The sequence below is a fragment of the Artibeus jamaicensis genome, unplaced genomic scaffold, assembly GCF_021234435.1.
Source record: "Artibeus jamaicensis isolate MK-2021 breed Jamaican fruit bat unplaced genomic scaffold, CSHL_Jam_final contig_685, whole genome shotgun sequence".
NCBI classification, from domain to species: Eukaryota; Metazoa; Chordata; class Mammalia; order Chiroptera; family Phyllostomidae; genus Artibeus; species Artibeus jamaicensis.
This window is the reverse complement of record NW_026521924.1, coordinates 21016638-21040543: the sequence shown is the minus strand read 5'-3', so window position 1 is coordinate 21040543 and position 23906 is coordinate 21016638.

Here is a 23906-nt window from a genome sequence, read left to right as displayed (position 1 = left end):
CCTTCAGAACCATGAGAGATGATGATATAAATGATTGCTGTTGTTTTATGTCACTAAGGTGAAGGTGGTTTGGTATGGAACAATAGTTAAACAGAGCACAGAGAGAGCCCTTCTGTAATGAGAGAAGATGAAGCTAATGTGTTAGAATAGATAAAGAGATGAAAATGCTGCTTGAATCCTTGGGCTAGATGTCTGGGAACTGTTGTCTCTGCCCCTCCTGAAACGATTCCTTGAGCCCATAAACTCTTCTTATTAGGTAAAGTAATACATGTGAAATTTTTTGTCACTTGCAACTGAATGAGTACAGATGATGTGAGATAAGACAAAAGAACTTGATTTGTTTTGAGCACACATTGTGTGGGGAGAAAATACTGAGGGATGGAGAAGGATGAGCTTGGGACAGGTCATTGAGGAACTGTAAGACAGCAAGAAGTTTTGTTGTGTTTAATTTATATCCTACCTGTCTCCACAAATTATTTTGGGAGACTACCAAGGACTTTGGACTTTATTATAAAGACAAGGAGGGTCTGGAGAACAATTTTCATTCAAAGAATGACAAGCTGAGACATGCACTGTGGAAAGGTCAACCTGCCAGTTTGGATGATGTGTTGGAGGGAAGTTAACTGGGCAGGAGTTTATTGATGTGATGAAGGGGAAAAATGATGAGGAACTGAACTCAGGTGAAGCAACGGGGTGGGGTGAGAAAGTATTAAGAGTTAAAATGGAAAGACCTAGAATTATTTTTGGAAAGAAGGATGAAAAAAAGCTAAGATGATTTCCAAGTTTGAGTACCTGAAGAGGCAATGATGCCTTTGCCAAGATGCAAGAGGAGGACCAAGTCAGGGTGTAAGGATGATGACTTGAGCTTGTATATGCAGAAGTTGAGGTGTTTGCAAGGAATCAAGGGGGAAAGAGCATTCGTTAATTTATCCATTTAACTTATTTATTGAACATATGTTTTATGTCAGGCTCTGGCAAAGTGCTAGTAAGCAAAATGAATATAGTGCTGCCCTCATAAATTTTACAGTCTAGAAGAGCAGATAGAAATTAATTAAACATGTGAGTACAATATTACAAACTCTTGAAGGAAAAATATCAGCACTATGATGGCACATTACAAGGAAATCTGATGAAGTCTCGGGATATATCAGTTCCTGTGGTTGTATAACAATTCCAAAATTTAGTCACATTTATTATCTTCCATGGCTTCTGGAAGTCAGGAATTCCAAGAGAGTACAATGGGAGCGATTTATTTTTGTTGCATGATATCTGATGCTTCAGCTGGAAGACTTAAGAGCCGGGGGCTGTAATCACCTGAAGGCTCACTCCCTCACTTTTGATGGGCACAGTCGTCTTTCTAAGTGGTCTGTCTGTATGCGTTAGTTGGGCTTCCTAATAAAATGGTAGCTGAGTACAATGGACAAGTGGAAGGTGGTATAAAGGGTAGAGAAAAAGAGAGAGGGTGGAGGGTTTCCTTTATGACTTAGCATTAAAAGCTTCACTCTGCCACATTCTATCAATCAAGGCAATAACAGATCCACCAAAGTTCTAGATGAGGTAACAAAAACTCACCACTTCACAGAGTGATATCAAAAGCACATTGTAAGGAAGGCATGTAGAATGGGAAAATACAATCTGCCACAGGAGGGGTCAGCAAATACTGCTCAAGAAAATAGCATTTGAGCTGAGATCTCGGTGATGAACATGAGGAACATGAGTCAATCAGTGATGAGATGAGATGACATACCAGGGACAGTATTCCTAGTAACGGGACCAGCACATACAGAGGTCCTATTGTATGAAAGAGCATCATGTATTTGAGGAGCTGATGGAAGACCAGAGCAGGTGGAGTGAGCTGGAAATATACATCTGAAGTTCAAAGAAAAGGTCAATGTTGAAAAGAAAAGTGTGGAAGACCAGGGTAGGTGGCAGTGGAGGGAACCACATGAGAGAATGAGAAGAGACAGGAAAGCAAATCTCATAAACACAGAGAGTTTGCCCAGACTTAGTGCCTTCTGTCAACTTCCTGCTGCTAAAATATGATCAAGCTCAGAACTCATCTTCACTCTCTACCACTGGAAGCTGTCCACTCTGCTTTGCTATTGGATTGCGTAGCCCAGAGAGGAAGCCTCCAAGATGGCCCCAGAAGATCCTTACCTCTTCACATTTACACCTGTGTGTAGTCCTCTTCCACACTGCATCAAGTTGACCTCTGAGATCAAAAGAGTGTTACAGATGTGTCAGTGTATGACTTCCAAGGGTAAGTCACAAAAGACATGTCAGCTTCTGCCTTGGATTACTCACCTTGGGAAGAGCAGCCATTATGCCAGGAAGTGTTGAACAGCCCCCTGGAGGGGCCCATGTGATGAGGAACTAAGGCCTCCTGCTGACAGCCAGCTCCAACTTGCCAGTCTTGGAAGTGGGTCCTCATCTCTAGTCAAACTGTAATATGATTCCAACCCCCTAGGCTTTAAGACCTTAAACTGGGGACTCAGACATTATAAAGCAAAGACAAGGTATCCCTGCTGTCTAAACTCATGACCAAAAAATGCCATGGGAGAAAATAATTATTATTGTTGTTGTTTTGGGCCATTGAAATGCTGAAGTAATTTTTTAGCGATAACTACTACATGAGCCATGGCCCTTTTATTATCCCTACTCTACCTCACATTTTGCCTGAATATAACCAGTTCCTGGAGACTGAGCTAGAAGAAACCATTCATGCAAAGCTTGACTCCATTTAGGGGTTTCCAAGCAGTTTATAAAATATCATGTCCATCTGCACACCTCTAGTGCCAGTGAATTCACTGCCTCCCAAGGCAGCTCATGTCATTTAATGCCTGGCTTCCTGTGACAGAATCACAGGACAATCTTCCATCCTAGTTACCATTTACTTTGGTTCCTACCTTCCTGGGAGCTGTCCCTGAGCCAGTGCTGAAACCAGACCCTCTCATCCCTTTCCCAACCAAAGGATGAAATTACAATTCCAAAAGGCATGCTTGACTTGGAAGTATCAGCAAGAAAGTTCTCTTTTCCCGTATCTCTTAATGAAAAGAGACTCCTTGTCAGTACGGAGCAATTAGTTACGGGAGATGATGACGGAGCAGCGAGAGTTGCTGTGAGGGAGCAGAGTGGCAGCGGAAGCCCCAGCTCCGACAGACATGCCGCAGATGGCACAACGAGATAACGCCTCTCACATTTCAGAAATCACATTGTCAACAATGTTTCCAGACTCAGAAATTAGCTGAAGTCATCAGGAGTACCTGGCAGCAAGCAGCAGGCGCCTTGGTGGGGGCCCCTCATTTGACGTTTTGCACTGGTGCAAAGAGAAGCGGCAAGATTCACAGTGAAGGTTGGTAGGCCTACTGTCTCCTGAGGCTACAGAAAGGGTACGCCTGGGGCAAGTGGAGGCATTTACTGAGGTCAACATTCAAAAGCTGCAAGCTTGTAGCTCCTGTCCAAACAGTAGGAAATTAACTCCAAGTCCCAGAATGTAACCTCCTACTCCTTGCCCTGCGGCTTGATGTTACTTCTTCAAAGGATTACAGAAAGCCAAAGTGATTAATTCAATCGGCCATGTCTTAAATAAGAATTACATTATTTTTAACAAAATCATCTTGTTAAAATAAAGAATATTCTCTTTGCTGAAGATGAGGCTCCATCTGAAGCAGTCTATACCAACCGTCTGACCTTTCCATTAGAGCTGCCCTGATTCTGGCATCCCCCACTCTTAGAAGAGCTAGAAAATGGAATCCTGCTGCCCAGGACACCCATGACTCCAGCTAATTGCAATGATTGGAGTAGGGGAAAGAGTTGAGTTAGCTATTGCTGCAGCCCTGGTTTATGCCCTAAGCAATCATGAGATGCAACATAGAATTAAGATTACATATCTTATGTAAGGAATAGACAGTCTAGGAGAAAATACATCCCTGTTCCTTCTGCTGAAGCACCTTCTAGTGTTTGCTCAGGAGGGAATTGAGGCTGCTTCCCTAATTGTGGAGTCCCGTTTACTAGGGCAAAGCAAAGAAGTAAATGACTTCCCCCTAGGAATTTAAAAAGGATGCAAGCTAAACTTGTACCTGCACCTGTGCCTTGGAAACAAGGTTTGCAGAAGGTGACCGTTGGGAAGTAGGGGGTGAAACATTCTCTAGTGGTTGTGATAATCAAGGTCATTAAGACTCAATCCGAGATTTCCAACCGGATCTACCCATTTGAGCCCCAGGAGGTATCTGAGAACTTTGCCTCTCTATCAGGGTCATTGTGGGACACCCAACAGCTGGTATCAGCTATGGACAGAGGAATGAAAGCTCCCATCTCAGGAGATAAGATAAAAAGAAAAGGTGAAATTGAGGATTTTGCCTAAGGAATGTGATATGAGCAGCAACAGGTCTTTATGAAGGTCAGCCAGCTGGGACTCACTACAAGACCAGCTCCTGGCATTATCGAAAGGTGAAAGGCACAAAATCTAAGAGAAGACAGCTCTGCCTCTGAGGGCCTGGGGAGTTAAGGACCTGTTAAAGAAAGTCTCTTTATCCTCAGCCCACGCCACAGTGAGCTGCAAGAGGAAGAGATTGCTGTGAGTTACTCCCCTGACTCTCCCTACTGCACAGCTTCTTCTGGAGATCAGTTTCAGCCAACTCTTTCTCTACTAATGAGTCAAAGATGGACAGAGGAAATCCAGCCTTGGTTACCATCTATAAGCCAGATCATTTGCATATATCATTTCAGGTTATCCTTGCAAATGACTTGTGGCCAAAGGACAATTAAAACAACAAGCATCTAGATGGAATTGTGGTCCTATTGCTTGAGTAGACATGCTGCTGTAGCTGCCTCAAGCATCAGCAAAGTCAGCTGGCTACACCTTGAAGAGTTCCTGTCAGTCATTGGAAGGGACTGAGCTTTGTCTCTGATTTCAGATACAAGCCAGCCTAGACAGCTTGGCAAGGCAATCAGGAAATAAAGCAGGAACTAACAACCCAAAGAAACCAGGAAAGCTCGGATTTCTGCAAATCCCTAGGGGACTCAAGGAAGGCATTAACTGACCTTTCTCTAAACCAGTGGCTCTCAAAGTGTGGACCCTGGACCAGTAGCTCTGACATCACCTGGGCACCTGTTAGAAATGCAAATATCACCCTCCCTAAGAGATGCCGGCGCCCTCGTGTTCATGGAAGCATTATTTACAATAGCTAAGACATAGATGCAACCTGTGTCTATTAACAGATGAGTGGATAAAGAAAGTGTGCTTTGTACAACACATACAATGGAATATTATTCATCAAAAAAAAAAAGTATGAAACCCTGCCTTATATGACATGGGTGGATCTTGAGGGCATTATGCTAAGTGAAATAAGTCACAGAGAAAAACAAATACTATATGATCTTACTTATCTGTAGAGTCTAAAAACAACTGAACCAACAGCTACAGAGAACAGATACTGTTTACCAGAGATGGGAGTTGGGGATAAATAAAAAGGGCAAAATTGGTCAAAAGGTACAAACCCCCCGTTACAAGATAAATAAGTCCTGGGGGTGTAACGTACAGTAGGGTGTTTTTTCATGTAAATTCTTGAGCCCCACCTTAGACCTAAGAATCAGATATTCTGAAGGTGGGGCCCAGCAGTTTGCATTTTACTCAACACTGTAGGTGATTCTGACATATGGGCATGTCTAAGAATGACTTCTTTAAACCTGGAAGTTCAAGTTAATGGCCCCTTGATCTTGTGGAGGGAATGTAGGCCCCTGGAGCAGGAATGACTAGAGCCCCCTTGCACCTCCCCTTCCACACAGATTCACGCACTGGCCCACCAGGCCACACCCCAGCTCTGCCTGACCCTCCAGCCTCATCTCAGCTGGGATATGTGGGGATACTCCAGCTCTGGAACTAGTAGGTAGGGGACACTGAAAATGGTTGTGTCTTGGGGGTTCTTGCTCCTCCTTGGGGCTGACAGGGAGTAACAGGGGCTCCATTCAAGAGATGCTTGGACCCCAGCCTAGGGTTCTCTCCAAGGCCCCCCAGGAGTGAAAGGCTCAGTCAGGCAAGGCTGCCGCCACCCTACAAAGCCCGGCAAGAGGCAGACACACAGGCCCAGTGCAGCGGCTCTGAGCCGGGAGGCCTGTCACACCTGAGCAGGCCCAGAGGTGCCAGCTCGACAGTCAGACCTGGATGGCAGTGTCGCCAGGGCTGATGGATTGCTTTCCGATGAGGGTGCGGTGCAAGCTGCCAGCTGTGCCAGCGCAGGTTCCCGATCAGCATGGCTGCATGGCTCCCTGTCCCTCGCATGAGTGCTGGAACAGGGAAACATCACATTCTGGCGAACAGCAATTAATCTGTGCAAGGAGACAGGCCGAAGACAGGATGGGGCCGCCGGCGAGCTGATGGTCCCTGTCTGCCTCACCGAAGCTTGGCCAGGCCCTCAGACAGGCAGTGAGCCAGGCTCAGGCGCACCTCTGTCCACATTCCCGTGGGGAAAAGCCTCTCCGGGGACTCGGGCACGCAGTGAAGAGCACTGAAGAGTCAGTAGGTGAGAATCCCAACTCTGCCACTGACTGGCTGTGAGGCCTTGAGCAAGTTCCATCCCTTCTCTCAGTTTCATTTTCCACTTCAGAAAGCATAATTGCAACCTCTTAGAGCGACAGTGAGGAGTGAAGGGAATAAGCATGTCAGGTGCCTGACGTGCAACAAACTCGACCTAAGACCCTGGGGTTCTCTCAGGGGAAGCTCACACGTGATTACTAAGCAGGCACAGAGCACTTCCCCCAGGCCGATGAGCTCACGAAGGATAAAGGGGAAGGGTGGGAAAGAAATACCAGGCCAGGAATCATCAATCTGGGAATAGCCAATGGCAGCAAAGGAAGAAGGAGCCCCATGCAGACACCTTGGGTCTAGCTGTATTTTTTTGTCCCCTGCATTGCCCCACCCAGTCCTCAAACCCCAGAACCCCAAGAAGTAACCTTCAAAAGAGATAGCTGATCACATCCCTGTCCTATTTTTAAAGCCCCAGGTGTCTCCTTCATGCCCACAGAGCAAAGTAAAAATGCCTGAGTATGGCATTCAATATCCGTTCCAAAGCTGCTGAGTCTCACTCCTCACCTGAACTCCCTCTTCCAGCTACCCAGAAAAGTTCACCTTTCTCAGAATGCACCAGGATGCTACAAGACCAGGCCTTTGCGTGGGCTGGCCCCTACCTGGAAAGTCCACCATATGCTCTTATCCATCTAAAGCACTGTCCCTGTATGGCCCATCTTTAGGAAGATGTCTCCTGATGCCCTTGGCCCAGGCATGGGTAATTACAATCTACCCTACCAAAGTTTAAATCATCTCTGTAGTCTTCTTCCCAGCTTGCATACTTTCAGTGCCAGGGAGCTCACCATCTTCAAGGACATCTTATTCCATCCTTGGTCAGTGAGCCACTTGGATGCCTTCAAGTCCAAGAGTTTTCCATAGATCAATGGTTCTCATCTCATCAGGCATCTTGACTTCACAAGATAAAGTCCAAACATCCTTTCCAAACTCTTTAAAAATTTTTGTGGGATGTAAAGAGGCTTATGTTTTACTTGGATACCTCTGGGTCTGATATTCTCCTTGCACTGAATTCTCACTCTTTCCTGCCTCTCAGCTCTTGTGATATTTTTATTAACATTGCCTGAGAATGAATTGGTTTGAGGGAGTTCATATCATTCTGCTTATTTATATGAAGTCAAGAGTCACTTAAAAGCCCTACAGACCTGCTCTACTAAGCCAGAACACCCCCATCTGGACACGGGCCATTGCTTCTGTCCCTCCACACAGGACACCCCACAATTCCACTGCTTATTCACTTTTTGGGAGTTGGGCCCACACAAGTGGCCAAGATCTTTTGAGATACTGATTCTTTCATTTAGCCTCTTCACACTTCTTCTTTTTCAGCTTTATTTTATGTGAGAATCTATCTCTTTATCCAAATCATTCATTAGGAATACTCAATAGCAATGATCAGGGCTGAGAAAGAACCCTTAGGCACTCCAATAAATACCACTTTAGAGGATGATATTAACCCATTAATCTGCTCTCAATAGGTAAAGTAGCTGTTAATCTACTGGGATGCAGGTACAAACAAATTTATATAGTCGAGAAATAGAAAAGAGTCCACTTCCAGATGAAAAATGAGATGCCAAGGTATTTAGCATCTTGCCTAAGATCACTCTGCTGATAAATGGTGAGGTCAGGGCCTAAGCCCAGAAATCCTAACCCAAGAGCCTACACTTGCCACTCCCACAATATAGTGTTCCTTTTTCCTCCTTCCACACAGACACTGCACAGCTGCTGTTATTGTCCTTTCCTGAGTGATCTATGGACCTCCAGAAGGGGCTCTGTGTCAGCCTTGGGGAACCAGGGACCAAAAGGAGATGTGTACTGACCTGCCCAGACCCCAAGGGAGGATATCAAGGAGTCATGAGCTGGCTCTTCTAGTACAGCCACTCACCTGTGATGGGCCCAGTCTAGGGTGAGGCACCCATGCACAAAAATTAAGGAGACACCACCCTTAATGCTACTCCAGCACTTGCAAAGCCTGAGAGTGGGGCCTCTGGAAAGTCTGCAGCCCAGGCACCTGACTTGCCTCTCCCTGGTCCCAGCCCTGTAGTTGTATCAGAAGCAGGACATTCCCCAAAGCCCTTCAAGGTGCAGGAGGTCATCACTTTGGTGGCCTCCCACTGAATTATACTCCATCTTTCAGCTGCATCCATTAAGCTCAGGTCAAGAGAGACCCAGCTAGGAGCCCCCTCTCCCTGGGGCTGAGGTCCTGGCATACCCAGGTGGGACCGTGTCCTAACTCAGCAACTTCTCTATCCAGGTGGCTCCCCCTGTCATGACTCACAAGGTATGTTTCCCTCAGGATAACAGCTCTTTTATCACCAGATGTCACAGCATGAACCAGGGAAGGAGGCAGGTGACAAGACTGTAAAGTCATGTTTCCAGGAATACCAACCAACCTTCTCTGACACCACATCTGGACCTCGGGTCCCTTTGCCAACTTCCCCATTGTTTTATTATAATGAGCAACAAGCTCATTAATAACACCTCTCCCCTTCCTAAGTCCCAGCCACGAGGGGAACCAGCAGGTGCAAGGGGCTCACAATTAATCCTTTATAATGTGTGGCTGGTAACAAACCCACTCAGTGGCTGGAACAACAAGGACCTGGCTCTGTGTAGTGTCTGCAGCCACTGGAGTGATTAATGGCAGGGCCACAGAATGGAGAGATAGTATGTTAACCCTTGTGAAGCCACTGAACCCAGAATTTTTGAAAAATTAGAAACCTCCAGAAGTGGAATCATTTTATAAGCACTAGAAGAAAATGGCCAATTGCTGTCTCAGTCCCCCCACCTGTGTCCCTGGTGTTTCCCTCAGTGGATCATACCTCTATTATCACCTCTATGAAGACACCCACATCTTTGTACTCTACCCTGTCCTCTCACTCCTGCATTTCCAACTGGTCTGGAACATTCCATCAGGACACAACTGACTTCATCTGAATGTAGGCACCAGGACCTTTCCCAGAAAAGGGACCCTTGGGTTCAAGGGACAGTCATGAAGTTCGGAGTAATTACTATGGAGAAACAGGGAGTTCTCAAACTGCCATTGAACAAAGGGGACTCTCCAGGAACATTAAAAAGTGTGGAAATCATTCACGTATAACAAACTCAACCTCCACTATTGGGTGGTTTCCTCCAGCAAAGAATGTTAAAGGTCAGGCAAGACTGGTCAGGAACTTCCCGCCATGATAGAAGCATAGGTAGACACATTGTGCCTCCTTGCATAACCAAAAAAAGGGACAACAACAATTTAAAAACAAAAAACAACCAGAACTGGCAGAAAATCAAACTGTATGGAAGTCCAACAACCAATGAATTAAAGAAGACACACTCATCCAGACCAGTAGGAGCAGCGAAGATGGGTGGGCCAAGAGGACTCGCAGCAAGGCAGCGGTGGAGGACCCAGTGCCGGATTATGGAGCAGGGGGTGGAAGGCTGCAGCTGGCCTACAGGACTGTGGCAGCAGCTGGTGGAGCAGGCAGTCCCACACTGATGCATAGATAAACCAGGAGGAAAAACTGGGGAGCAAGACAGACCACACAACCCAGACATCCAGCAAGGGGAAATAAAGCCTCAAACCACCAATTGGAAACACCTGAGGGGTTGAGGCAGCAGCAGGAGAAACTCCCAGACTCACAGTAGAGTTTGTTGGAAAGACTCACAGGGTTCTAGAATGTACACAAGCCAACCCACATGGGAATCAGCACCAGAAGGGTCCAATCTACTTGCAGGAAGCAAGGGAAGTGACTGAAAGCCAGCAGAGAACAGAGCAAGTGCCATTGTTCCTTCTCAAACTCCTGCCCCACATACCGCATCACAAATCAGCGACATGCATTACCCCACCCTGGTGAATACCTAAGGCTCTGCCCCTCGCTATGTAACAGGTGCATCAAGAAAAAAAATGGCCCAAACAAAAGAACAGATCAAAGCACCATAAAAAATACAACTAAGTAATGAAGATATAGCCAACCTATCAGATGTAGAATTTAAAACACTGGTAATCAGGATGCTCACAGAATTTATTGAATTTGGTTGCAAATTAGATGAAAAAATGAAGGCAACACTAAGTAAAATAAAGAAAAGTGTACAGGGAACCAATAGTGATGGGAAGGAAACTGGGACTCAAATCAATGGTGTGGACCAGAAAAAAGAAAGAAACAGCCAAACAGAAAAGAATGAAGAAACAAGAATTCAAAAAAAATGAGGAGAGGCTTAGGAACCTCCAGGACATCTTTAAACATTCCAACATCTGAATTATTGGGGTACCAGAAGGAGAAGAGGGAGAGCAACAAGTGGAAAACTTATTGAACAAATAATAAAGGAGAACTTCCCTAATCTGGCAAAGGAAATAGACTTCCAGGAAGTTCAGGAAGCTCAGAGAGTCCCAAAGAAGGTGGACCCAAAGAGGAACACACCAAGGCAAATTATAATTACATTAGCCAAGATTAAAATGAAGGAGAGAATCCTAGAAGCAGCAAGAGGAAAAGGAGACAGTTACCTATGAAGGAGTTCCCATAAGACTGTCAACTGATTTCTCAAAAGAGACCTTACAGGCAAGAAGGGGCTGGAAAGAAGTATTCCACATCATGAAAGGCAAGGACATACATCCAAGATTGTTCTATCCAGCAAAGCTTTCATTTAGAATGGAAGGGTAGATAAAGTGCTTCTAAGATAAAGTCAAGTTAGAGGAGTTCATCATTACCAAGCCCTTATTATATGAAATGTTGAAGGGACTTATCTAAGAAAAAGAAGATAAAAACATGTATAGTAAAATGACAGCAAACTCACAATTATTAACAACCACGCCTAAAACAAAAACAAAAACAAACTAAGCAAACAACTAGAACAGGAACAGAACCACAGAAATGGAGATCACATGGAGGGTTAGCAACAGGGGAGTGGGAGGAGGAGAGAGGGAGAAAAGGTACAGAGAATAAGTAGCATAGATGGTAGATATAAAATAAATAGGGAGAGGGTAAGAATACTATAGGAAATGTAGAAGGCAAAGAACTTATATGTGCAACCCATGGACATTAACTAAAGGGGGGGGATGTGAGGCAGGGAAGGGGACAACTGTAATAGCATAATCAATAAAATACATGTTTTTAAAAAGTAAGACTGGCCAGGGAGTGTAGCATGAAGGTCATGGAGTCATGTCAGACCATGTGGCCTAGATTGGGCATGGAAAAGGGTAGATCCAGGAAGAGCTGGCAGACTGATAAGAATATGAGCATAAGTACGGATGGGGCAGAGTAAGACCAAAAAGGCAAGTCAATGAAAGGAAGGGAAAGGAAGAAAGAGAGTAAAGAATTTCTTAGAACTGAAGATTTCAAAGGCCAAAAGTTCAGATGTATTGACAAGGTCCAGACTATGATCGTGGGCTTGAGTGGCTACCAACAGGGCCATCACATTGTATAACTCTGGTAATATCATTCATATAAAATTCAATGAAGTTGTGTAATATGGTAATATGGTGGGCCTCACAGCTGAAGAAGAGTTAGTGAAGGTCATTGAAGGTGAAGCATCCAAGGAACCATAAGGCAAAGGCACTGGATGGGAGGCCCACATGAGCACTGACAATGCCCTGGATGGTGCTGGGATTCAGGCAAGAGGAAGACTGGGGTGCAGGAAAAGCATGACTTTGGCCCCAAGCCAGCCTGACCTCTAATACAATTTCACCAATTATTTGTTGTATGTTCTTGTGGTAAATAAATCTCTCAGCTCCTCTGGGTTTCTGATGCCTCATATTTAAAATGGAATTAAGAACTTAACAACTGCAATAGAACAACAATTAAAAAGAAATAGAAGACTTCCGCCAAGATGGAGGCATAGGTGGATACGCCATGCTTCCTCACACAACCAAGTTTAGAGACAAATGAATATTAGCAACAGAAAACACAGCCAGAACACAGAAAATTGAACTTTTTGGAAGTCTGATAACAACGAATTCTTCAGCCTGACCGGTAAGAGGGGCGAAACCAACAGCTGGCAGAGCAGGGTTGCACAGGAAAACTCGGTCAGACGGACTCGGGCGCGTGGAATCCAGGCGCAGGGTTGGACCTGGTGGGCAACTCAGCAAGCAATTGCGGGGAAACAGCGAGGGAGCAGGGCTGCGAGTTGACTGTGGTCACTCATTCGTGCGTGGATAGACAAGCAAGGGAATGGGCGATTGGACGAGAGCCAGCAGCCCCAGCGGCAAGCGGCTGCGGAGGGTGCCGCCATTTCCCCGCTCTGACCACGCCCCCACATATAGCGTCACAACCCAGCGACCTGGGAATCCAAGGCTCCGCTCCTCATACTTAACGGGCACAAACAGACCAAAAATGGCTCAAGAAGATCTTAAAGCCCCAGAGCCTATAAATCTAAGCGATGAAGAAATAGCAAAACTCTCAGACGCACAGTTTAAAACACTGGTCATCAGGATCCTCACAGAACTGGTTGATTATCTCCACAAATTAGACAAACATATGAAGGCAAAACTAATTGAAATGAATGGAATTGCACAGGAAACCAATAGCAATGAAAAAGAAACTGGGACTCAAATCAATGGAGTGGACCAGAAGAAAGCAAATAATGGCCAAATAGAAAAGAGTCAAGAAGCAAGAATTCAAAGAAATGAGGAGAGTCTTAGGAACCTCCAGGACACCTTTAAATGCTCCAACATCCGAATTATAGGGGTACCAGAAGGGGGAAAGGAACAGCCACCAGTGGAAAACTTATTTGAACAAATAATAAAGGAGAATTTCCCCAATCTGGCAAAGGAAATAGACTTCCAGGAAATCCAGGAAGCTCAGAGTCCCAAAGAAGTTGGACCCAAGAAGGAACACACCAAGGCACATCATCATTACATTAGCCAAGATTAAAATGAAGGAGAGAATCCTAGAAGCAGCAAGAGCTAAGGGGACAGTCACCTACAAAGGAGTCCCCATCAGACTGTCAGCGGATTTCTCAAAAGAGACCTTACAGGCAAGAAGGGGCTGGAAAGAGGTATTCCAAGTCATGAAATCCAAAGACCTACAACCAAGATTGCTCTATCCAGCAAAGCTTTCATTTAGAATGGAAGGACAGATAAAGTGCTTCTCAGATAAGATCAAATTCAAGGAGTTCATCATCACCAAGCCCTTATTATATGAAATGTTAAAGGGACTTATCTAAGAAAAAGAAGTTAAAAAAAAAAAACATGAACAGTGAAAGGACAGCAAACTCACAGTTATTAACAACCACACCTAAAACAAAAGCAAACTAAAAGGACAGCTAGATCAGGAGTGGAAACATAGAAATGAAGATCTCAAGGAGGGTTAGCAACAGGGGAGTGGGAGGAGGAGAAGGAGGGAGAAGGTACAGAAAATAAGTAGCATAGACAGTAGATAGAAAATAGATGGGGGGGGCAAGAATAGTATGGGAAATATAGAATCTAAAGAACTTGAGACACATGGTCATAAACTAAAGGGGGGGGTAATGGTGGGGATGGGGGGGTAGGGTGGAGGGGAATGAAGGGGGGGAATAGAACAACTGTAACATAATCAATAAAAAATAAATTAAAAAAAGAAATAGAAAAAATAAATAAATAAAATGGAATTAAAAACTAGATTTGGGGCAGTAATGAGAATTAAAAGTTGGTTCATGTACTGGGCTGTTCTTAGACTTGTTTGCTTTCACACAGTTCCTCCCTCTTCCCCTGCTTTGCTCTTTAACATGAAGAGAGCTGATCTCTGGCTCAGCACCAAGGTCAGACGGTTTCTAGCAGGGCCAATGGGAGGCACCCATGGGAGATTGGAAGGTGAAAGGAAAGCAAAATCCAGGTATTTTTCCATCACCTTCTTCCTCCCTTCTTAGGCAACAGCTCCAACAACAGCTGAATCTCCTCCATGGTTTTAGCTCCTGAGGAACAGACTGCCGGTGGAAGGTTCTAGCTTCTGCCCAGGCCTCTAATGACCCCACCTCTATCCTTTGTCTCTCCAGCCCCAGGAGTGGGGAGTGACGGTGGTCTTTTGCTGTTGCATGAACTCTGGGTGGCCTCCCCATTTCCCAGTTAGCTTCTCAACTTTCCCCTCACCTGTGTAATCAACCCCTAATTAAGTTCTCTCTGTTTTCAATGTTGAGAGTGGTTTCTGTCCTGTTTTCCTTGCTGGACCCAACTACTGCAAGGGCCTAGTGTCATGCTGGCTGTAAAGGGAGGGAGCACCAAACTATCTTGTACTTAGTATAAGTATGCTTAAATTAACATGATTAATATTCAGTTGTCCAAGACCTTTGAGAACCTGGTAATCAGTCCAGCAAAGGGGGAGGATGGGATGGGAATGAGGTACCATATCGACTCACCATGTTCTTCTAAGAAGAGGGGGAGACTGATGGACGATTACAGTCATGTTATTTCTCCAGGCCTCTAAGTCTCACCTCCAGAAAAATGACTGAGAGCTTTCACTTTGTATCCCTATGCAGACACAGGGTCTGGCACAGAGCAATTCCTCAAAATAACAGTAATTTGACTGGCTTGAAACCTTTCCAGCTGTGTACTCAGGGCAGCATCTATTGATGTCAGGAGCTGCCTGAGTGGAGGTTGCAGGATCTCACCTGCGTGTGCACTGAAACTTTAAAGATTAGGACTCTAGCAGGGGGTCCAGGATTTGGGCAAGATGAACGAGGCTCTCAGGTGCAAAATCTAAAGGTACGCCAGGGAAATGCAGCAATCGAGATTAATAATGTTATAATGCAGTATTTGTTAAATTACCATTAATGCAGAGATCCACAATGAACAAATTATCAAAATTTGAATAAAGACAAAATTAGTGTTACTGGTTTTTTCCTTTTGAGGGAAAAAGGCTCCATTGTAGCTTGGAATGACACTGACTGTAACTGAGCCCATTTCCTGTCATCCCTTCATTGCTGCCAGCAGGCACCTGACGTCCTCAGGGCTGAGATCCGAGAACTCATCACCAACCACATCTCTCCACCAAACGTGCACTCTCTTCTGTCTGTGGACTCTGGAACAGGGGCTCCGTCTGTCTTGTTCCCTGATGTAATTTCAGCAAATGAACCTATGTCTGGCACACACTAGATGCAAATACCGTATGGATGCGGCATTTGAACGTATGTGTTTGTCTAGTGAATGAATGAACAAATCATCTCCTCTGCATTGTGAGCATTCCATCAGGGTCCAAGGAGATATTCTAACAATGCACCTTTAAAAAAAAAAAAGTTCAAACTCACTAGGAATCAAAGAAATGTAAATTGAAACAATGAAGTGTTATTTTTCACTGCTAGAATTAGCAAAGATTTAAGAGATTGACAACACCCAGTATTGACGTGGAAATCAAGAAAAGAGCATTCCAGTGCATTCCTGCTAGGACTGCAAATTAACACAGTGGTTCTGGAGAGCAATTTGGCAATAGGTAACAAAAGCCCTTGAAAAGTACATTTCTTTTGACTGAGCAATCCCACTTTGAAGAATTTATTCTAAGGAAATAATTAGGCAAGTGCCAGAAGATAGATCTTTCCGGGTGTTCCATCACAGCACCGTTTTTAACAGCAAAAGTTTGCAAACAGCCTAAAGATCCGGAAGCACTGGACCTACAGTTGCTATTAAAAAACTAGTCAAAGAACATGTATGAATGACTCACGGACATGGACAATGGAGAGGGGATTGATTGACTGGCTGAGAGAGGTGGGAGGGGGGAAAAAAACTGGGACAACTGTCATGGAAAAACAATTAAAAAGAAATATTTATAAATAAATGAAGGTAGCAAATGATGAGATACTAGACAGCCATTTAAAATAACGACATGAGCCTATATTTAGTTAAAACGGAACGATGTTCACAATGTGTTAAATGGGATAAAAGATTATAAAACAATATATACATAAAGTAACCACCATTTTTAAAATATTTTTTTAAATTTATTTTTAGAGAGGGGAAAGGAAGGAGAGAGAGAGGGAGAGAAACATCAGTGTGTGGATGCCTCTCATGCACCCCCTACTGGGGACCTGGCATGTGCCCTGACTGGGAATCGAACCAGCGACTCTTTGGTTCACAGTCCAACACTCAGTCCACTGAGTCACACCAGCCAGGGCATACCAACATTTTTTAAGGACATAAAAATGGAGAAAGTCTGGAAAGTTGAATACGAACAGTAGTTATTTCTAAGTAGCAGAGTATTAGAGGATTTTAATTGGTTTTGGTTTTTAGACTTTTTTTAGAGCAGTTTTGGGTTCACAGCAAAATCGAGAAGAAGGTACGGAGATTTCCCATTTACTCCACACACTTGCGCAGCCTCCCCCATTGACAACAACCCCCTAGATGAGTACTTGTGTTATCTTTGATGAATAGACACTGACACATCATAGACACTCAAAGTCCATAGTTTACATTAGGGTTCACTCTGGGTGTCGTGCATTCTGTGAGTTTGGACAAATATACAGTGACGTGTATTCACCATTATAGTATCATACAGAGTACTTTTACTGCCCTATAAAATCCTCTATGCTCTGCTGATCCATCCCTCCCCACCCCAACCTGGGGCAACCACTGATCTTTTTACTCTCTCCATACTTTTGCCTTTTCAAGAATGTCAGGTAGTTAGAAGTGTATACGTGGACTTAAAACTATCAAACTCCTTAGGAGATAACATTGGAGAAAATCTAGATGACTTGGATATGGTGAAGACTTATGAGGTAGAACACCAAAGGCATGCTCCTTGAAAGGAATAATTAATCAGCTGGGCTTCATTAAAATGAAAAATATCTGCTCTGTAAAAGACAACATCCAGATAAGGAGAAGACGAGCCACAAACTGGGAGAAAAGGTTTTCAAAAGACATATCTGATAAAGGCCTCTTACCCAAAATGCACAAAGAACTCTTAAAACTCAACAAGAAAAGAAACAACCCTATAAGAAATGGGCAAACACCTTCACAGACACCACATCAAAGATACGCAGGTGAAAAAAAAATCATACGAAGCCATGCTCCACATCACATGTCATCAGGAAAAATGCAAATTAAAACTACACAGTACCATTACACACCTATCGGAATAAGCTAAATGCAGAACACGGGTGCCACCCACCAAACGCTGGAGAGGACGTGAAGAAATGGGAACTGTCATTTGTTGCTGGTGGGACTGTAAAACGGTGCGGCCACTTTGGAACACAGTTTGGTGGTTTCTTACAAAACTAAACACACTCTTACCATATAATTCAGCAATCATACGCTTTGTTATTTACCCAATGGAGCTGAAAATGTATGTCTATGCCAAAACTCACATGATCAGCTGTTGTAGACCGCTCTGCCTAGTTTTAGGAATTGTATCTCGATCTCTTGGGGCGAAGGGTGAGAAGGACGACCCTTGGAATGCCGGCCGCAGGAGACAAAGCCTGTCTCTGGTAGCAGACGCTGCCTTAGTTCCTCACAGCAGGGGGCAACCTAAGCCAGACTCAATCACTCGGGAGGCCTTCATGGAAGGACTGGGGGCGGGGTGCTGCAACAAAGAGCAATAAACTCTCAGCCCCCCCCCCCTCGGCTTTGACAAAGCCCAAGTCCCCATGTCTCCTGGGAGAGGCGCTTCCGGCTCTAATCCTCTTAAGCCTGAACACCTGAGGGGGAAGGGGTGTAGCTCCTTGCCTTGCTAAAGTGTCTCCTTGGGAAAAATATGGCATCACAAACACTTGCTGATAAACCTGTGAAATTTGCTCAGAGTGCTTTCATTCATATGATAAGGGTCTGAAAGGAAAAGAGTATCTCTCCCAAAGTTTTTGCAACTCTCTTCCTGACAGACACTCACTCAGTCTGAAACCCTCAGACCTCTTTGAAATGTTATCTACTGTTTGATCCTTGCCGCCCTGTATTCCTGTGTATTACAACCCAATAGAAGGCTAGGGAAGAGGGCCTCGGGGCCTTTTTCTCCTCGGAGAAACTGGCTGCTGCTGGCCTTTGTCTCCCCTGAGAAAGTGGCCACAGCCCACTCCTCCTCCTCAAACAGATCTCATCTTGTCTCGGGCATGTTTACTCATTCACGCGTGTCCGTGGCACTGGGGGGGGACTCACGAAGAAGTCGTCCCCACAGTCAGTGTGCAGTTCCATGCATAATAGCTTTACTTATAGTTGCCAAAACTTGAAATTAACCAAGATGTCTTTCAGTAGGTAGATGGGTAAACTGTAGCACATCCAGACAATGAAATATTATTCAGTTCATTTAAAAAATGAGCTATCAAGCCATGAAAACACATGGAGGACAATTAAAGGCATATTATTAAGTGAAAAATGCCAATATGAAAAGAATGCACACTATGTAATTTCCCCTGTATGAGATTCTGAATTTAATTTTTAATCTTCCATTTTTCTACATTTTCTAAATTTTGCGCAATGATCATCTATGATTTCTAATTGAAAAAAATGAAGCCAACCTATTCTGTGTCCTGCATTTTGTTGAGCGAATTTCCCAGCAGGGAATGAACAAATTGGAATATTCATTTTTTCCCTCACCTACACTGGGTCTTCATTTGTTACCTGAATCAGATCAGAAAACACTGTACAGATTTTTCTCCACATAAGAGAGTCTCGGCCAATACCCCTCACTCTCCAGAAGTGCTTCTGAGACTGAGTCACCATTCTTGTATATCCAGACGACAATTGTACCAAAGGTCCCAAATGCTACTTTTTTCAATCCAAAGGCTTATCCTGTTTACTGGAGGCCCCAAAGTAAACCTTGAAGGCCCCAAGCCTATTTTGTCATTTGTGAAATAAAGATAAATATTTACTTTACAGCTGGATTAAAAGACAAAGCTGGTAAAAGCTTTCAGTGTATGTCAAATGTATCAGGCAGGATAAGCTTGATAACAAACAACTCCCCAATCTGTGAGTTAAAACAACAAAGTTTCATTTCTTACCACACGACACATACATGGCAGGTCAGCTGGGGCCTCTGCTCCCGTGATCCTCACTCGAGGACCCAGGCTGTGGGAGACTCCAGCTCCGTGGTGCACTGTGTTGGAGCAGTGGAGAGAAAACAAGGTACCTCACGCTCTAGCTCTTAAACCTCCCTCCCAGGAATGGTCCACATCACGTGGCTCTCATCTCATTGGCCAAAACAAGTCACATGACTGCTACTGAATTCAAAAAGGATGGAGAAGTACAGCCCCACCAAGTGTCTAGGAGGCTGAGGTAAGCAATACTGTCAAATAGCAAAGTAACTCCCACAGTAGGCTTTCACAAATTTTTTTAATAAGAGGAAGTACTTATTTCAAACCCAGGTGTATGGCAGACAGGTTTCTAATGTGCCAGGCATTGCACTAGGTAAAATTTACAGTGGGAAGTCAAGTTAAGTGATTTTTTTCCAAAGCCATGCAGCTAGTGCGGGGCTAGAACCAGGATTTGACTTCACAGATAATATCCTATCCATTAGGTCCATGTCTGTTTATAGCACTCTGTGGTTACTTACCTCTGAAAGCCTGTTTCCTCCCCATCTTCCAGAAGCAAATAGTGACTCTTGGGGTCCTTTCTGCGGGAGGAATGGGATATCCCCACAAAGGTAGTATCAGGCCTCTGTGAGACGGGACAGCATGTAGTACCCCATGCTGGCCAGAAATGGTGCCCAGAGGGACCCTAGAGCTTGTCTTGTGTTCACAAGTTAGGGGAGGAGGCGGTGGGAGCAAGGATGTCCAGTGTATTCTGCAGAACCCAGCTGATCCCTGGGCCACTCAGGTATTGGAAGATATATGTCCCCTCACTCAGTCGTTAGAGGTTGTGCACCATCATCTAAGTGTAGCAGACAAGCCCTGACACACTCGGCCAGCTCCCCTCAAAGTCCTCTCTGGACGGGTCATGTCCACTGCAGTCACAGCACCCTTCTGAGTCTATGCCACATGCCGTATCCGTGTATGCATTACCCTTAACCTGATTTGTAGCCATCCACACGCACGTGTGTTCTGCTGAACCCTATGAAACTGCCATTCTGTTGGCAACTTTCTTTGGCTCAGACTAATGCACACACATCTACATAAGCCCCACCTGTCTCACACACCTGTACACAACCACACATGCACAAATGCCTGCCCATACCCACAACATGCCCACACACAGCTCACGTGCACCCGCACCTCCGACGCACAACTTGTTCCTGCCCCCCGCCCCCACTCCCTGACCCAGGTCACCAGCTCCAGGCAGTGAGTTTAATCACTGTCACTGCCAAGGCTGCTGTTAGAGCTCAGCTCTAACCATCCAAGAAATCAGGGATGGGGCTCGGCCTCTGCAGCCTGGCTTCCCCCCAGCAGCTGTGCTCGGTGTTGGCCCCACGCACATTCCATCCGCTGCACTTGTCCTTAACCCCAGACCCCCCACTCTCCTGCTGCTCTCAGGTTGCAGGGCCGGATGCTCCCCAGCTGAAAGCCTACCCACATGTGGGCCAGAAGAGCCCCGCTCTCTGCCTTAGACACTTCAGCGCATCGTAAATCTTTGCACAAAAAGTGACTGCTGCTGAGGTCTGCGGCCAGTGTCAATGACCGGGAAGACCCCCAGGGCTCAGAGCTACCAAAGGGGTCTGCGTCAATATTTACTGAGTGTTAATCTGTGTCACGCCCTGTGCTTGGCACTGAAGATGGGGCGATAAAGAAAAACAGAAGCAGTCCCTAATTATATGGGTCTCACGTTCTGAGGGTATGGCAGGTGGGAAGGTGGAAACAAAACTACTTTTTTAAAAGAAGAAAAGCATAATTATACATAAATTTTCAGCTCTGTTCAGTGCTATGAAGCAGAGGTACATGGGGATATAATGTATGTCTCAAGCTCCTCCTCTGTAAAACAAGATAAGATTAACAACCTCTCAGGATTGATGTGAGAATAATATGTATAATAATATGTATAATATGTTAAGTGAAATAATATGTATAAAGTATTTATAACAGATCTTGGCACCAAGTACTGTTATGTATTATTAACATAATCAAAAAGGTCAATAAGGACTTCCACATGAATGTGGCAGTTGAACTGATGATACCTGAAGGATGACTGGGAATTAGGGAGATGAAGAGGAGAGGGCAATGGGAACATCACATGCAAAGGCCCTGTGGCAGGAGAAAGTGTGGGCCATTTCAGAAACTGGCAGAGGCTCAGCTATTTTCAGTGCAAACAGTAAGGAGGTGGTTGTCCGCCTTGAAGATGAAGGGGCTGTAAGATACAAGATATGTGAGGTCTTGAAAGCCATGGCTACAAGTTGGCATTTGTGGAACTTCAAGTAAGTGCCATGGAAAGCCAGCACAGATTTATAAGCAGACAGTAATGTGATCTTATTTACAGTTTGAAAGACCACCCTGGCTAAAATGGGGAGAATAGATTGAAAGGGGACTACATCCACTTTTAATAGGACATCTGGGGAAATAACCCAAGTTATGTGGTGCCAGTGATGGCCGTTGTTAGGAATTCATTGACCTAGTTTGGGGAAAGGACAGAAAAGGTGACCAAACAGACCCAAGATGGGATTAATTCATTGCTGGGAGGTTGTGGGGGTGCTTCTCCAATGCACAGAGAAGCATAGGGATGCTGTCCCTACAACCATCTGGGGAATGGAGAGGTCCTGAGTGGGAACATGAGGACAGAGGTGACTTTAGGTCCATCGAGTAGGCAGCAGAGTCACAACCCCAAGGCTTTTGTATAACTGGAGCAGATGGAAATGAAAGGCCCTGGCCCCCTGGCCCCTGGCTTCTGGCTCTGGGCCCCTCGGGAAGAGGTGCTGAGAAGAACGGAACTGAGGAAGCTAAGGTGCTGGGCCTCCGGCCACAAGATCAGGAGATTAAGGCAGAAACCCAGGTCACTCAATGTTCCCTTGACGATAACAGGTATCCTTCCATCTGGTTTTATCTGACTGGCCCAGAAGGGTTGCCTGGAATTCTGTATAGAGAAGGTTTGTGAGGTCAAGCTTAGTTTTGATGAGACAGAGTGTTGGTCATGAGAGGTAGGAACTGGTAGCCTATGTACCATGTATTTATCACCCTTGAGCTATGGCTGTATTCAGCAAACTCTTGGGGTTGTGAGGGGTAGAGACCTGATTCAAATAGTATAATCAAGTAAAGGAACACATTGGTTCATCCAATGAGAAGTCTGAACACAGCAGAATTAAAGTGAAGCCATGCCTGTCCTCACTCTGTCCCTCTATCAGTCTCTTGACTTTGCTCACCTCTTCTTGGGTCTGTCATTGGGTGGTCTCACCTCTTAAAGGGTGAGCAAGATGGCCTACAGCAGCCCCAGCCCTAGTCTGTCCTTCAGGCTTATATTCCAAAGACCTCAATGTCATCATTCATGGTACAGCCAGCAAACATCTCAACAAAGACTGATTGGTCTGGCCTGGAACACATGCCCACCTCTGGGTGGGAGTGGTATCAGCCCCCCAAAAGCCATATGAGCTGTGCAAGATACTTATAGATCAAGATGCTTATCAACAAAAGGATGGGTAGTTTCCTAAAGAAACAGAGTCTGGGCAGACAAAAAGAAGGTGTATATTACACAGGGTTAAGGTCACCAACCCATAATGTCACACTTGTGGCACTGAGGCTAATTCCAGGCTCACCTATTGAATGTGCCCACATGTTCCTCTCTCCAGAGGCTGCTCGGGCAGCAGAAGCTTTGCAAGGCTTGGGCTGGTGCAGACAGCAACTCTCGCCAAAGCTTCAGGGCACCATAGTCAAAGCACGCAGAGCTGAGAAGCTGGTGGAAGGGGACTGTTAAGGGTCAGAAAAGAGAATCCAAGCACCTCGCCAAACCAAGGGGACCGGAAGCAGACATAGCAAGGCCAGCTTGCAATAGGCACAGGAGAGAGAAAAAAAGCAGAAGCCAGAGGGTCGAGAGGAAGCAAGTGGGCAATTCTGCTGGCCCGGATCTTGCCTCAGTGCTGCTCAGAGTGTGGTCCCCAGACCAGTGCTGCCCGCAGGCTGGCTACTGAGCTGTAACAGGTGAGAACAGAAATTGAGAGCGAATGTTTAGAAACCTTAAAAACAATTTGACAGAGTAACTAGATATCCATGGAATCTAATAAAAAGCAGGTCTGTGTTTTGCATGTCTTTTTATTTTGTTTTCCAGTAATCCATTTTATTGTATTTTACAAAACTATCTGTGTACAACAAGTAGAAAATTGAAAACAAAAAAATACAGGTCCTCTTTCACAGATGGTTTGAGAGGCACTATTCTATGGGGATTTTATTCTGTGATATATTGACAGTAAAAATAGAATGGGTTGCATACAAGTAAGTAAGGGGATGGAGGTTGGTACAAAGGAAAAATTTGTTAACGTCTACAATCCAAAAGAATCAGTGTATTCCTCTCAGAGGCTTGTGAAGCACATTGACTTGAACA